The sequence below is a fragment of the Ischnura elegans genome, chromosome 12 (assembly GCF_921293095.1).
Source record: "Ischnura elegans chromosome 12, ioIscEleg1.1, whole genome shotgun sequence".
NCBI lineage: Eukaryota > Metazoa > Arthropoda > Insecta > Odonata > Coenagrionidae > Ischnura > Ischnura elegans.
This window is the reverse complement of record NC_060257.1, coordinates 60,373,180-60,390,997: the sequence shown is the minus strand read 5'-3', so window position 1 is coordinate 60,390,997 and position 17,818 is coordinate 60,373,180. Positions and strand designations below refer to the sequence as shown.

The following is a 17,818-nucleotide window of genomic DNA, read 5'->3' as shown; positions in this document are numbered from 1 at the left end:
GGCTCTGAAACAGAAATGAACCTCGTATAAAAGAGGATCCTCAAGTCCACTAGCTGTGAGACAACTTCAAATTAACCTTTAATTGAGGTAAGTAGTAATTGCCCAGATTGGTGAGAGCTTATTGTCAGATGCCTTAGGGTATGAGGGTTTACAATCTCGGTAGTTGTTCAGCTATAGAAGGTGATTTTGATGGAGCCATGCAGAGTAAAAATCAAGTGAAAAATGTAAAAAATAAAGGAATGTGATAGAAAAGTAACGAAGTTATCTAGGAAATGCATCGACTAAGAAGAGAAATAGAAAGTGATCACTTGCTTTGAAAATAAAAGAGCGTCAAAGTGATATTGCGCGTAAGTTAAAGCTCATGACGTCGACAGTCCGCACTATTATTCTGAATTAAAAGGAGGTTAAAAAGCCGGTGACATCAGCCGCACTAACTTCAGTCAAGCTGTCAAGACGTACGCGAAGTTCATCGCTGGATTATTCATTATCCAGCGATAATGAATAAGCCAGGTAATTAATAGTCATGCAGACTATTAATTACCTGGATTTATTATAAACTGTGGAATGATGTTGCTTTATCACAGGCAGGTATTTGTGCAAACGCTGTGGCTTTATTTGAATCTATAAAAGAAGATGAGGGTGGTGATTACTCCGAGACGTTTAGTGGATGCTCCTGTTGGTTCCAAAATGTTAAACTTCGAGACTGTGTTTTAGTGCTACGATATCATGTGAATCTGTCAGTGCTCGTAGCTTAGTCGACGCAGCAACATTTTCTAATCAACTCCGATCTGTGTTTGAGAGTGGCTCCTTTCCCCTCAACTAGTTTTTAATGTTGACGACGCGGAATTGTTTTGGAAGAGAATGCAATCTCGTTCATTCATTTCTAGGAAGAAAAACCTGATTTAGGTATCAAGGCATTTAAAGACCGTTTCACGTTGCTGCTTATGATCCTAATGCCTCGGGTGTCTTCAAGTTAAAGCCAGTTATAACTTATCGTTCAAAACTCCTCCAACAATGAAATGGTATTCAAAGAAGCATTTTACTGTCATTTGGATGAGCAAAAAAGGGCGTGGGATTGAAAAGAATTGTATTTAGAATGGTTTTATAAATTCTTCTTCTGCCAGCAAAGCATTACGAACCCCTGGGATAGAATTCCTGGATGTTAGTCCACCCGTTCGAAAGGTGGGGATTTCGAAAGCATGAACAAATTTTTAACGAGAAAAAAGCCTCTTTTTAATGCCTGCCTACTACCTTTATAGATATTTTAAAGTATAAATGTGTGTATAAATAAGGTCTTCTAAGGCTATTTATCGGAATATATTTGGTTTATACGAATTCGATATTTAATACTTATGCTACCGGGAACGCATTTCTATCTTCCCAATGTTAAAATTATACCATATAACGCAAATTCCCCAATGAACGCATATCTTGCGATAAGCGAGGCATGGGTGTAGTGATGTTTTCGGGGTGATAAATATGAATAAAATAATAATTAAATTGAAAAATTGCCTCTACTTTTTCCACAATTTACTTGTCATGTATGCTTCCGCACAATTAAAGTATAATTTGACAACGACGGGGAAGAATTTAGAAATCACCTGGAGAAAGTCGACGGAAATATGTGATCATCATTTATGTAAGCTGTGTAAGAATAGCTCTGGCAATCTCGACGATTTCATTTGTTGGTACAAGTTATTTCACTGCATTTTTTTCACGATCACATCACTTAGTTATACGTAAGTGAGTCTCGAAACGTAAACTTTCCTTCGGGTTTCATGCCTACCAATGTTCGAACGAATATACTTTCGGGTTTCATTCTTACGGAGGGTCACAATATTTTCATGAAAAGATAGTCGTCACATCACTAAGTTGAACATTCGTAAGTCTCAAAACGTAAACTTTCTTTCATGTTTAATGCTCATCTATTTTACAGGTTACTTTAAGTAAGTGATCGTAATCAATTTGAGAAAAAGTTGTTTTCCTTCTCGGAGAGAATGAAAGTAAGTCAAAATCATATTTGAAGTACAATTTGGGCATACTTAAGCTTAATGGAAATTTGAAAAATAAAATACAAGACTGCATATTAGGGCGGATCGCAAAAATCGATTTTTTTCAAATCCATCTGGCCCAATGAAAAAAAGTTGTGGGGCCGATCAAAAATAAGGCCTGAAAAATTTCAGACCTGTACGTGAACCCCTGACCCTCGCTCAAATGCAATTTAGGGGGGGAAGGTCAAAATTCAAAAAATATAATATTTTATGGTCATTCCCTATAGATTTTGCCGAGTTACTGCCCTTATAGGGCAAACATTTCGTGCATTTTGACGTATCTGCCACCGTTTAGCCACAAAATGCCTAATTTGAGTCCGCGTCCGCGAAGAAAATATTCCAACGCCCACGCAGCGTCGCGGATACCAGAGCCGCAGGCCGATCCCTTCCCCTCCACGCTCGCTTCTCCCCCTCCCACGCCTCTAATACAGCAAAATTCATTCCGCGCATGCTGCTAGGAGGTCGTTTATCTTTGATAATATAAATCAGAAGATGGTAGAAGGTAAAAAACGATGCGTAGTGAGACGACTTGTCCCTTATTTGGCGCCTCGTCGGCGTTAAACAAATCGATGTTACCAACTTTTAGAGAAGTGATGAAATATTTTTAGATCTGCGCACGCAGGAAAGGAGACTAAGATCTATGAAGACGCCTCTCGAGTGGCTATGAAGGTTTGGGAACTTAGGTTATGCATTTCTATTCCGGTATTGTCCGACAGCTATAACTAAACGGATGAATAAGGGTGAAGGCCGCCGGCGTACCCTCCCCGCTCCCCTCTCGAACGCCCCAGATGCACCAAAATTCACACCAAGTGATGGATTTCGTCATGTTCAATAATAAAATAGGATGCTTCAGTCAACTGGAAAGCGGGCACTTGGGTGTCGTTGAAGCTGGGGCTGCAAGAGAATCTAGAGTATGGCAAACGTACAATTGGATACTCTTCTGCTTGCTCTTTTACAAAATGTACTTCGCAGTCTACATCACTTCTGTCGGGGTGAGGATATTTGATGACAACTTTGTGAATGCCCGTTGAATAGGTCCGGACGTCGCAGAATATGTCATTGGGGTAAGTGCTATCCGTGCAGAAGATGGCCACCCAAGTCGCCGGAGGTTCAGCGGGGATTCTTCGCGGGTACGCCTTAGTGTTCGAAGGGACGTCTCTTCCTCTCAATGGGCTTAGGTCCAGCCGAATGTAGTCGGGGTCAGCGCAGTAAGATAATTCTCCGCTCACCAAGAGAGAGGCAATTATCAAGAGGATGTGTCTGGTCATCGTGTCGCGCAGCGTTCAAACTCTTCCAAAAGAGATTCTTTCCTCGACTGGGTCTCGCGTTCCTCAGTGGCTGGGTTTTATTTAATGAACGACCTTGACTCGCTTTCTCTACGTGCGATATGCTGCGAGGAAAAGATTTTTACTGAAGCATGCCACGCCAAAGTTTCTGCTGGTGATGTGGAGAATATTTATTGGACAATTTGCCTTAGCTATTCCGTATGCCAGTCTGCTCTCACATATTTTCGTGTTATTTGTTCAATTCATGTGCGCATGAATTGCTGATAAAACAATCAAAGTATTTCTTCATGTTTGCGTGAAATATGAAATATTCGAACTACTACTTTTACCATGTTTACTTCTGTATGACATAAATATCTCAGAGGTTGAATTTTTATGCGTGTGAGACTCGTTGTCGTTGAAACATAGGGAGCATGTACCCAAAACTATCCGGTGGGAAACCCGAGATGTGTTAATTTAATTTCATAAGTAAGTTCTCAAATAAATTTAAAGCGATTATGGTTTCAATTTTTTATTTAGATAATCATACGATAGATATCATTTTACATGAAATGATTTTTAAATAATATTTACATGTTATTTTAATACTTGTTTTGAAAATTTGTAGTGTAGACCTTAAAATGGAAGTAAACTATCGCCGACATTAAAATTTATTATTTAACTCTCATAGTGATTTTAATTGTGTAACGGTTCTAGGATTCTTATTTTGATTATCAATTTCCGTTGCTACAAAGGATGCCCTGCTGATTCAGTTTGTTTTTTATGCTATAATTATATTTAATGTTGCTTCTTAGCAGCATCAAATATGCGTAAATGATGTGCTCTATCCTGTAAATATCTAAACTACGCATTATTTTGTGGTATTGGTTGTAATGATGAATAATTTAGTTACCGCAATAATTATGATTTAGTGCATAATGTTCAAGTTTTCATGATGAAAAACCTTGAAATTTGAATTCTCGCTAAAGTAGCTCTGGGTTAAAAAGGTTTAAGGTGTGATAGAAAAAAAAACTTTGCTGTCCTTTTTACAATGTTGGACACAATTTTTCGGCCAATTGAGAATTAAATATCATAGGGGTTTTCATTGTGTAACGGTTCCTCTAGGATTATTAATATGCTTATCAATTTCCGTTGTTCCAAAGAATGCATTGCTGATTGAGGATGTTTTTTATCGTACCCCTAGACTATTTATGCAGAACTTTGGGACCCAAGTTGGAGAATGAAATCTCGCCGCAGTCATCTTCCACTCCTCGTTCTTGGTTAGCGTGGTCACAGCGTCCGTTTTTTTATTATTTTCAATTGCCTTTGCATGGCCGGCGGCAGGAATAGCATGCGTTTCATCCTACGATTAGGATATATTGAGGCTTATTATCCTCTTCAAAGTAGCATTGCTGCTGTCCAAGTTAGTGATGCACGATTTAATGCGCGAAACAAGACAAAACTTGCATCATGGGAATCAGTTACTATTGAAACTTATGTATTTTTCTTGCTTTATCGTATCATCTTTTATTATGACCATTAGGTTGTTTAATAATTTAAGTTTTAATAGAATTTTAGGCTCTTTCAATTTAAGTAAATTTTTTTTTTGATCTGGGGATCCTGCGGATTCGAATATATGAAATCTTGCTTTATCCTATCATCTTATATTATGACCATTAGGCTGTGTAAAGATTTAAGTTTTATTCGAATTTTAGGCTGTTTTAATTTAAGTAAATTTTTTAAAATCTGGGGATTCTACGGATTCTGATGTGTGGAACGCTACTCCCTTCCTTCGTTTTATAACAGTTACTAGTGCAATAGAGACACAACTCTATTTCCCAGTATTTTTCTCGTGAGCACCCCCCAAATGCCTTACAAAGAAGCAGCCACTGAAAGTCAACTCCGGCAATATTGATTATTAGTGACCCGAACAAATATAGTTAGGTTTTGGGAATATCGTCACGTCACCAGACCCAAGGGCAATGAAAACCTGTCCCACCTGAGACCACCTTCTCACTCACCTTGCGCATATGGATGTTGAGAAGGTGTAAAACGAATCACGAATTCACAGGACGGTATCTCCTGTCATCTCATGAACGTTATTCATGAAATAAACTCCTCACCAACTTCTTCAAACTTAATCACTATTTCGCTTCCACCCTTAAGGACTGATACATTTTTTTTTAATATTTAAAATACTCCTACGTTTTGATTTTACATCTGAATAACAAAGGTTACGAAGTTTAAGTGGTCTCCAAGGTCATAGGACTAGAATAGTGGCACCATGGAATAACAAAATGTATGCCATTAAAAGATAATAATAATGCAGTACAAAATGAACGAGTTTTTTTGAGAAATAAATTAAAAATAAATGTTCAATCCTTACTTTTACGAAAAACCAATCGGTGGCAAGTTGTTACATTTAATTTGAGATATTAATTTTACTTGACATCTTTGGGTCCAAGCATAAAAAATGGCGTTTATATTATGTTAACATTGATCTGTTTGTTACTATAATTGACTCGCTTTAGTTTCAATCACCCGAAACTTATTAATGGAGTAAGTTTCACATGTGGTACCTAGAGATTTATTTCGTTCCATAATCATTTGGGAGGCATCAATCTGCTGGAAGATGTGTACTTGGGTGTCGTTGAAACTGGGTTTACTGCAGAAGCTGTCATATGTTTAAAGTAGCGAATACTCTTCTTTGTTCCTGAAATGCCTTTGCAGGCAATATTAGATCTTTGGTGATGGGCATATTTGATTGTAGCATCGTGAATATATGTCGCATATGTTATCCGCGAAGCGTCCTCGTAACAGTTTCGGAGGTCGCAGAATATGTAATTGAAGTAAGGAGCTCTTGGTGCAGAATATGGGCGTTCTCTTCCCCGCGCCGGGGGTGCGGCGGCTATTCCTCGCTGGGCCGCCTGCGTCTCCGTAGGGATGTCCTTTCCTCTTAGTAGACAGGTCCAGCTGAATGTAGCTGGTTTTAGCGCTGTAAGAAAATTCTGTGTTCATCGAGAGATAGGAAATAGTCAAGAGAAGGTAGCTAGTCAACGTGTCGCATGTTGTTCACTCTTCCAGATGAGGTTGTTTCCGCGACTGCATCTCGCTTTCCTCCCTGATTGGGTTCATTGTGGGAATTAAACGAGTGAACGTTCTTGAAACGCTTCCTCAAGGTGTGAGATGCTAGGGAGAAAATTTTTTAACGCAATCATCTGAACCAATTAGACCCTTTAAACTAAAGTTAGCGTCGTTAAGACTTCTACTGGTGATATGGGGAATTTTTATTGGATAATTGCCTAATCTACTCAATATGCCAGGTACTATCCTTCCCGAGAAACGCCGGGTGGCCTGCTAGTATAACTTGTAAATGACCTTTACGATTTTCATTCTCTTTTTATTTCATTTCCGCGTCTCATTTTTTACTTTTGACCAACTCGGTACATCATTTTTGCAATCACGATTATTTTACGGCCTTCTGGTGGAAATGGTTTCATGTTCCGTCTTTGGTGGAAGAGTTGTTGGCCTTCGCTTACCTATCACCGCACTAAGAAAAAATTCCCTCCCGCCAGTGATCACACATTTGGAACTGTTTCGTATACTTGAAAGGAAGACGTTTTCCTTACACTAGCAGCGTGAAATATATTTTTTCTGTATTTGCGTGATGTTATATTAATTGAAATTCTTTGACATTTGAAAGAGACATGTTATGACGAAATTATGGATGTGTGGAAAGTTAATTCTTGGGTGTGTGTAATGAAGGCAGAATATCAAGTGCCAACAAACAAAAACAGTGTAGGCCACTTTCCATTGGCCGAAACAGACCGCTAAAAATTCTTGCCATGGAATCGCGCGGAACGAAGCGGCCATAGTATCACGTCGTCGACATCGAGAAATATGTGTATGTCTGTAGGGAAATTATGGGGAGAGTTATCACCAATTTCATAGTTTTCTGGAAAGGTCGCCAGATAGAAAAAAAATTGGAGGCCCTGCTTATGATGCTAATGCCTTGGGGGACTTCAAATTAAAGCCAGTAATAATTTATCGTTCACTAACTCCTTTAGCAATGAAATGGTATTGAAAGTGGCATTTGTTAGGCATTTGGATGAGGAAAGAAAGGGTGTAGGTAGGGTGTAGGTAGGAGGATGTAGGTGACACAAGAATTGTATTCAGACTGGTTTTTAAAATTCGTCAAATGCTAGCAAAGCATAACGAACCCCTGAGAAAGCATTTCTGAATGTTAGCCCACCCGCTCGAAAGGTGGGGATTTCATAAGTACATGCAATTTTTTTAACGAGAAAAAAAAACCTTTTAAATCGTGCCTACTATTTTTAGATATTTTAAAGTATAAATGCCTGCATAAGTAAGGTCTTCTAAGGCTATTTTTCGGAATATATTTGGTTTATAGGAATTCGATACCCAACACTTATGTTACCGGGAACGCGTCCCTATCTTTCCAATGTTAAAACGCTCTCATTAAACGCGAATTCGTAAAGCGCAAAGAACCCAAGGAGCATCCGTTGCGCTAAGCGAGACATGGTTCTAGTGCTGTTTTCGGGGTGATGAATATGAATAAAATAATAATTAAATTGAGAAGTTGGCTCTAGTTTTCCACAATACTTGTTATTTATGCTTCTGCACATTTAAATTGCTATTTGGCAACGAAGGGAAAGAAATTAGATTTTAGAATTTCACTCGGAGAGAGTCGACGGAAACATGTGGTCATTATTTATGGGATCTGCGAACGAATAGCTGTGGCAATCTCAACGATTAAATTTGTTGGTACAATTTATTTCATGTCATTTTTTTCCAAACTACATCACTTAGATACGGTAAGTAAGCCTTGAAGCGTAAACTTTTTTTCGGGTTTCATGCTAACCATTGTTGGAACAAAATATACTTTCGGGTTTCACACTTACGGAGGGTCACAATATTTACATGAAAAGATAGTCGTCACATCACTAAGTTGTACATTCGTAAGTCTCAAAACGTAAACTTTCTTTCTTGTTTAATGCATATCTATTTTACAAGTTACCTTGAGTAAGTGCTCGAAATAAATTTGAGAAAAAGTTGTTTTCCTTCTTGGGGGGAATAAAAGTAAGTCGAAATCTTATTTCAAGTACGATTTGGGTATATTTAAGCTTAGTGGAAATACGAAAAATAAAACACAAGGCTTCATATAGAGGTATATTTAATGAAGAAAAACATAGACTTTAAAAAAAATGAAGTATATATGTCAAAAGCTGACGAGAAAGTTGCGAAAACAAGACAAAAACTTGCCATGATTGTATAAGTAGTTACAATTTCAATTAATTTAAGCGCTTTATATGAAGGACGGAGAAAGGTTACATACATATCATAGAACATATAATTGACATATAAATGTGAAACTGAAAAAAAACACACCTCTGCAGAAACAGTAGGCTTAATAATATAAAAATTAGCGGCTAATCAAAGCATTGAAAGCAGAAATGGGTGGCATTAGTGATAAAAGGAATACGTAGCAATGCATTTTAATATATACCAGAGATTGCAACAAGGAAATATGTCCATAATATTGTCGGAAATTAATTATCATTCATGGCCAATAATGCATTGTGGGAATGAAAACTTATTTATTTCGAAGGCAACAGGGATTAAATACAGCCTTTCAACCGGCAAGTCTTAGCATCACACACTCACAAACGTGCACCCAAAGAAACATGGATAAAAATGCAGGGAGAATGATCTAAACAAGGTAACCCATGAGAATATTTCGTTCTTCCACCACTTTCAATATTTTGCCTGCTAATTATCTTATCCTGCTTATATACTCATCGTACATTGGCAGCAACTCTTATTTTTGTAGACGTGAGTAAAACTAAAAAAAAACACTTGCTGTGTAATTGGAGGCCTAGCAGTAATGCCTAAGAAGCGATTAATGGTTATGTGATCATGTGATAGTGTTATTGCGAAAGGGGATCTCTATGTCAAGCCTGGGAATGACGCTAAACTGTGGGAAACAGACCGGTGTTTCTTGGGTTTAGTTATGAATTAAAGGATTTCGAAACCTTTTTTTGAAGTTAAGAATAAAAAAATGTATGGAGTCAATAAAAGCCAAGGAAGTAATCTGTATAAAAAAACTCGAATATTCTAAGTCAAATAAATTGGTAAATTGTGAAATTTGAGATTGAATTTTTCGTCAGAAATCGTTGATTCAATGTTTAAAATGATACCTAACTTTTATCTCTGTATATGTAGTTTTAAGTAATGGTACGAATGAATTAAAAAAAATATATCAGTGCAAATAACTGAATTTTCTCAAAAATTAGTATTTAAAAAATGGATAACTTGTAAAAATAATAAATAGAAAAATTCAATATACACCAAATAGGTAGCATAATAAAAGATACACTGAGTTATCACCTTTGAAAATGAAATAGTGTTCATGTCGAAATCTGGATCGGCTAATTAACCTTTTTCGTAACATAAAACTCAGTGTATCTTTAATTATGTTTTCTGAGACCAATTACCAACAAATATAACCGTACAGCTGAAGTTGCAAACGAAGTAGATTCCTGTATTTATTTTTTGCAACGGAATTAGTGTGGCGACGTTCACAATTTCATTAAAATGAGGTTCCAGATTAGATTAGACGTTTTTGAGTGAACGCAGAGGGATCTGCGTAGTTCTGTTTAGCAGGACAGATGTGGCTTTAGTTTTGAGACCACTGCACTAGAACAAAAACTGCTCCTATTTCTCAATCTTTTTCACGTAAACACCACCAAATGTCTCACACGATGCAGTCACTGTAAGTCACAATCCGAATGTTCCGGTTATTCGCGAGCCAGTAATGTTTAGGTATTTTCGTGACGTCACCAGATCCATCAGCAATGAAACCCCTTCGCAGATGAGACCACCTCCTCCCTCACCTTGCTTAGAGATCTCGAGATGGTGTAAAATGAATCACTGATTCACTGGACGGCATCTCCTGCCATCGTTATCACATTTTATCTCGGGAGGAGGTCTGCCGAGCACAGCTGACCCTGTACCTCCCGAGATATATCGTTCAAACTTGATCACTGAAACTCTCTTACCTTTGGGTCCAGATTTAGTCACCCTACCGTCGTTATGGAAGTGAATTGTATGGAAACGATCGATTTCGCCACGTTCAATAATAAAATAGGATGCTTCAGTCAACTGGAAAACGGTCACTTGGGTATCGTTGAAGCTGAGGCTGCAAGAGAAGCTAGAGTATGGCAAACGTAGAATTGGATACTCTTCTGCTTGATCTTTTACGATATGTACTCGTAGTCTACACCACTTATGTCGGGGTGAGGATATTTGATGGAAACTTTGTGAATGTACGTTGAATTACTATTCCATAGGTCCTTGGAATAAGTCCGGACGTCGCAGAATATGTCATTGGGGTAAGTGATATCCGTGCAGAATATGGCCACCCGTAGTTTGAACAGGGATTCTTCGCGGGTACGCCTTAGTGTTCGAAGGGACGTCTCTTCCTCTCTGTGGACTCAGGTCCAGCCGAATGTAGTCGGGGTCAGAGCCGTAAGATAATTCTCCGCTCACCATGAGAGAGGCAATTATCCAGAGGACGTGGCTGGGCACCGTATCGCGTAGCGTACAAACTCTTACAAAAGAGATTCTTTCCTCGACTGGGTCTCGCGTTCCTCAGTGGCTGGGTTTTATTTAGTGAACGACCTTGACTCGCTTTCTCTAGGTGCGAGATGCTGGGAGGAAAAGATTTAAACTGAAGTATGCCTCGCCAAAATTTTTGCTGGTGGTGTGGAGAAATTTTATTTGACAATTTCCTTATCTATTCCGTATGCCAGACTGCCATAACATATTTCCGTGTTATTTCGTGTTATCGGTAAGGAAAACCGTTCGCAGATGAGACCACATTCTCGGTCACCTTGCGGATAGGTGTAAAATGAATCACTGATTCACTGGACGGCATCTCTTGCCACTATAAACACATTCCCTCATGATGATGGGTCTGCCTTCCACAGCTGCCTTCCCATCTCCCCCCAAAAACTGTTCAAACTTAATCACTGTAATTCTTCTACCTTTGGGTACCGATTTAGTCATCCTACCGTGGTTACGGAAGTGAATGTTATGGAAATCCATTCCGTCCAGTCCAATGGTCAAGAATAATGCGTCAACCATCTGGAAAACGGGAACTTCGGTGTCGTTGAGGCTGGGGATGCAAGAGAATCTAGAGTATGGTAAACGTAGTATCGGATCTTCTTCTGCTTGCTCTTTTACGAAATGTACTTCGCAGACTACATCACTTCTCTCGGGGTGATAATATCTGATGGCAACTCTGTGAATGTACGATGAACGATTCTCCCGCATGCTCTCGAAATGGGTCCGGACGTCGCAGAATATGTCATTGGGGTAAGCGCTATCCGTGCAGAATATGGCCTCTTTCTCCGCCGGAGGTTCAACGGGAATTCTTCGCGGGTACGCCTTAGTGTTCGAAGGGACGTCTCTTCCTCTCAGTGGACTCAGGTCCAGCCGAATGTAGTCGGGGTCAGCACCGTAAGATAATTCTCCGCTCGTCAAGAGAGAGGCAATTATCAAGAGGACGTGGATGGGCATCGTGTCGCGCAGCGTTCAAACTCTTCCGAAAGAGATTCTTTCCTTAACTGAATCTCGCTTTCCACAGTGGCTGTGTTTTAACGAGAGAAGAGACCTTGAAACGCCTTCTTAAGGTGCGAAATGCTGGGTGGAAAAAATTTTAAAATAAGTTTGCCTCGCCATCATTTCTGCTGGTGCTTTGGAGAATTTTTATTGGACAATTGCCTCATCTATTCAGTATGCCAGACTGCTATCACATATTTTCGTGTTATTTGTTCAATTCAGGTGCGCATGAATGGCTGATTTCAAAATCATTGTATTTCTTCATGCTGCGTGAAATATGACAAATTTGAATTATGTATCTTTTGTCATGTTTATTTCTGTATGACATGAAATTATCAGAGGTAGAATTTTTATGCGATGTCGGATTCAGTCGTTGAAACGTTAGGGGCAAGTTCCCAAACTATCCGGTGGGAAACCCGAGATGTATTAATTAAATCTCTCAAGTAAGTTCTCAAATGAATATAAAGCGATTTCGGTTTATATTTTTTATTTAGAATATCATACGATAGATAAAATTTTACATAAAATAATTTTTTGTAATCTTTACGTGTTAATTTAATATTTAATTTGAATTTTGGAGTTAAGCCTTAAAATGGAAGTAAACTTTCGCCGACATCAAAGTGAATTTTTTTAACCCTCATCGGGGTTTTAATTGTGTAACTATTCCTCTAGGATTACTGTTTTTATTATCAATTTCCGTAGCTCCAAAAGATGTGGAACTGATTGAGGTTGTTTTTTATCGTACCCCTAGTCTATTATGCACAATCGGGACCTAAGCTTGGAGAATGAAATCTCGCCGTAATTATCATCTACTCCTCCTTCTTGATTGACGTGGTCACATCGTCCGTTTTTTTTATATTTTCGATTTCCTTTGCATGGCCATCGGCGAGAATAGCATGCGTTTCATTCTGCGAATAGGATATATTAGGGCTTTTTCTCCTCTTCAAAGTAGCATTGCTTCTATCCATGCTAATGATGCGCGATTTAATTTTTCTCTGTACTCAGCAGTTAATTAATTAATTCATTGGCGTGACTGGGGGAATGATCCTCCCCACGTAAAGCCCAGAGAAATAAATAAAATATTTAAAGGTATTGTGTATTTTTATTGAAAACTTTTAACAGCATAATATGCATAAAGTTAAATATCGTTCATTAATATCTTGGCGGTAAGGCGAGTCACTGAATACCGACCGGTGACTATGGAGACAGGGAGATTGAGCGCGCCCTTCGACGGCGCGACCCTTCCCCCCAGACCGCTGCCACACCACCCTAAGCGTATGCCTAGTTATGCCACGGAATAAAATTATAATATCCGTCTTAGAAAAGACTTACTTTCCGCCATTTTATTATTTTTTTACGTCAGAGGTATGGAAAATTCACCAGCGCAAATCATTTCTTATTTTCACCTCTGTTTAAAAAAATGATAAAATGGTGTCGGTGTATTGCGATAGCCTGTACCGTTATATTAATTTAACTAATTTGTGAAAACTAACATAACTTAGAATATTATCCCTGCTGATGTGATTGGCTTGTAATATTGATTAGACGATGAAATAGAACTTCCAAAACACCCGGAGAAATTCAACGAAAACATGTGATCATAGTTTTTTGGAATTGTGAAAGAATAAATTTTTCAACCACGACGGCTTTATTTGTTGATACATGCTATTTCACAATATTTTCAGGAATAAATACAGTTGTCACATCACGTAGAGGTATATTAGTAAGCCTCAAGACGTAAACTTTCTTTCGTGTTTAATGCTTATCTATTTTACAAGTTACCTTGAGAAGTCATGTGACAAGTGCTCATAATAAATTTGATAAAAAGTTGTTTTCCTTCGTGGTGAGAATGAAATTAAGTCGAAATTATATTTCAAATACAATATGGGTATACTTATGCTTAATTGAAAGACGAAATATGAAACATAAGATTGCATATTCAGGTATATTTAATAAAAGAAATGATAGACATTAAAAAAAAATTAAGGACCAAAACTTGCGAATAGAAGACAAAATCTAGCCATGATTGTATAAGTCGTTACAATGGCGAAATAGTTTAAGCACTTAATAAGAAGGATGGAGCATGGTTAAATACATATCTTAGAACATATAATTGACATATTAGAGTGAAACTTGGGAAAAAAGTACACCTCTGAAGAAACCGTGGGTTTAATAATATCAAAATTAGTGGAGAATCAAAGCATTGAAGGCATAAATGGGTGCATAAAAAGAATTTTAAGGGTGTTAAAACCTTATTGTGAAGTTTTGAATAAAAAGAAAGTTTGCGGTCGATATACCTAGAGTAAGTGTTCGACATAAAAGGTCGAAACCTATTAGTCAAATTAATGGTAAATTAAAAAAAATTGAGATTGAAATTTTCGTCTGAAGTCGCTGATTCAACGGTTTAAATGATATCTCACTCATACGTCTCTTTTTGTGAAGTTTCAACGGAGCATATACGGAATGACAGAAAAAGACCCTTCTGTGATTATATATATGATGATAAGAGAATGAAGCACTATTCCCTTTCTACGTTTTACACTAGTTATTAGAGAATACAGCGACAGTGCTCCTATTTCTCAGTATTTTTCACGTTAACACCATCAAACGTCTCACTAGAAGCAATCATTGTAATTCACAATCCGGTAGTACTGGCTATTTGCGAGCCAATCATTGAGTTAAATTTTGAGAATAATGTGACTTCGCCGGACCCATCGGCATTGAAAACTTGTCCCAGCTGACATCACCTCGCGTATGAAAATAATTCACTCATTCACTGGACGGCATATCCTGTCATCATTAACACAGCCCCTCTCGATAGTGCGTCTACCTTCGAAAGATGTTCTACGACACTGACGTTTATAATATTCAAACTTAATCACTGAAACTCTCCTTCGTTTAGGTAGTGATTTAGTCACTGTACCCTTATTATTGAAATTAATATGGCAGTGGTTACCGTGAAAGTACACATTGATGGTCAAACGGGAGGCTTCAGTCAACTGGAAAACGGGAACTTCGGTGTCGTTGAGGCTGGGGATGCAAGAGAATCTAGAGTATGGTAAACGTATTAGCGGATACTCTTCATCTTGCTGTTTCTCGAACTTTACATCGCAGGTTACATCACCTCTCTCGGGGTGAGGATATTTGATGACAACTTCGTAAATATTCAATGAATGATTCAGCCACTGGCTCTCGTAAGAGCGCGCGGATGTCGCAGAATATGTCATTGGGGTAATCGCTATCCGTGCAGAATATGGCCTTTTTCTCCGCCGGAGGTTGTACGGGGATTCTTCGCGGGTACGCCTTAGTGTTCGAAGGGACGTCTCCTCCTCTTAGTGGACTCAGGTCCAGACGAATGTAGTCGGGGTCAGCACCGTAAGATAATTCTCCGCTCACCAAGATAGAGGCAATTATCAAGAGGAGGTGGCTATTCATCGTGTCTCACAGCGTTTAAACTTCCAAAAGAGAGATTCTTTCCTCGACTGTATCTCGCTTTACTCTGTGGCTGGGTTTTATTGAGTGGACAACCTTGAAACGCTTTCGAAAGGAGCGAAGTGCTGGGGTGAAAAAAACTTGAAAAAAACTGAAGTATGCCTCCCCAAAATATCTGCTGCTGATATTGGGAATTTTTATTTGACCATCGATTAATGTCCTCAAAATCCCAGACGGCTAGCTATAACGTGCTTAAGTAACACTTTTAGATTGTGGGAATACATACAATACAAAAAATATATCTCGGGTATCAGTTACTCTTCAAACTTATGTATTTCTCTTTACTACATTCTATCATCTTTTGTAGTGACCCTTAGACTGTTTGAAAATTCAGTTACGAATAATATTTCTTGGTTCTGAAGATCCATCTAAATCGAATATATGAAACACTACTCCCTTCCTTCGTTTAAAACAGGTACTAGTGCAAGAGCGACACAACTATATTTCCCTGTATTTTTCACGTTAACACCACGAAATGTCGCACCCGAAGCAGCACTGTAATTTACACTCCGGCGATATTGATTAGTAACGACCCGAACAAATATAGTGAAGTTTTGGGAATATCTTCTCGGCACGAGACCCGGCGGCAATGAAAGCCTGACCCTGCTGAGACCACCTTCTCACTCACCTTGCGCTTATGGATGTTGAGAGGCTGTAATACGAATCGGAGTTTGTAATTCAATGGACGACATCTGCTGCCATCTGTACTTCCATCTTGGCAGGCCTTCTGCCGAACGCAATTCCTGAGGAAAACCACTCACAAATCTTCTTCAAACTGATCACTGTCATCCTCAACCCTTAGGGACCGGTTTTTTTTTAATGTATTTTTCAATACTACCGCGTTTTGATTTTACATGTGAACAGTGGCGCCGACTCCATGGGGCCTGAGGGGGCCCGAGCCCCCTCAAAGTTTCGTTTGGGGGGGCGAAGCCCCCTCAATAATTCAAGAAAATAATTAAGTTATATTATGCTTTGTGAAATCATAAAAATATATTGGTGATTTTTATTTCCCATGCTTGACGATAGTTACCTTTTAAAATAAATTCAACAATGTGTGTTGAAACAAATAATGATAAGGTTAAGCAGGTTATCTCAATCAAGTTGTGTGAATCATGATAGTTTCGGTGCTGCGACACACTTGGAATTTAACCTCTTCCCGGGGCAAGACCTCCGATATGGGCCCCCCCAATATTTTTTATAAGTCGGCGCCTCTGCATGTGAATAAAAATGGAAGAAAGAGAAAGACCTTTAGGTGGTCTCCAAGGTCATAGGACTAGAATTGAGCCACCATCGAATAGCAAAAATTTAATCCAATAAAGGAAAATAGTAATGAAGTAAACAAAACTAGAGTTATTTAAAGAATTTAATTTTTTTTAATGCTAAAATATTTCAATGTCCTCAATTTCCCAAACGGCTGACATTCACATGCTGAAGTAACACAAGTTGCATTGTGGGAATACATACTATAAAAAAATATATCAAGGGAATCAGTTACCATTCAAACTTATGTATTTTTCTTTACTGTATCCTATCATCTTCTCTTATGACCATTAGCATATTAAAAAAATTAATTATGAATACTTTTTTTTTTGGATCCGGGAATCCTGTGGATTCGAATATATGAAACACTACTCCCTTCCTTCGTTTTATGAAAGCTACTAGTGCAATAGCTAGAGGGTGTAAAACGAATTACTAATTCACTGGACGGTATCTCCTGCCGTCGTTAACAAATTCCATCTCGGAAGGCCTTCAGACGAACACAATTCCTAATACAAACCCCTTGCCAACTTCATTTATGGAAGTTGCGAAAGAATAGCTCCGGTAATCTCGACGACTTCATTTGTTGGTACAGGTTTTTTCACGACATTTTTTTTCACGGCCACATCACTTAGTTAAACGTAAGTGAGCCGTATAAACGTAAACTTTCTTCCGGGTTTCATGCTTTCGGATGTTAAAAGTTACCCTGAGTAAAAGGTATTAATCAATTCGGCAAGAAGTTATTTTACTTTTTTGTGGGAATTAAATTAAGTCGAAATTAAATTTTAATTGAGGCATACTCTAGCGTAATAAAAAAACAAAAAATGATCTCTCTGCCGTCATTTTTGAAGTACTGTTCACAGTGACCACCCCTTATTTGCAGTATGATGGTCAAACAGTAGGCTTCAGTCAACTGGAAAACGGGCACTTGAGTGACGTTGAAGCTGGGGCCGCAAGAGAATCTAGAGTATGGCAAACGTAGTATCGGATACTCTTCTGTTAGTTCTTTCTTGAAACGTACTTCGTAGGCTATATCATCTCTCTGAGGGTGAGTATATTCATTGTGAACTTCACCAATGTACGATGAACGATTCTTCCACTGGCTATCGT

At 38.4% G+C, this 17,818-nt stretch overlaps 1 protein-coding gene across 1 annotated transcript in view; it reads left to right on the top strand.

Moving 5' to 3' along the window:
• The window catches only part of LOC124168699 (ribosomal protein S6 kinase 2 beta), a 422,541-nt gene that overhangs the window by 130,496 nt on the left and 274,227 nt on the right, over nt 1–17,818 (top strand). The gene's annotated exons all lie outside the window — the stretch shown is intronic.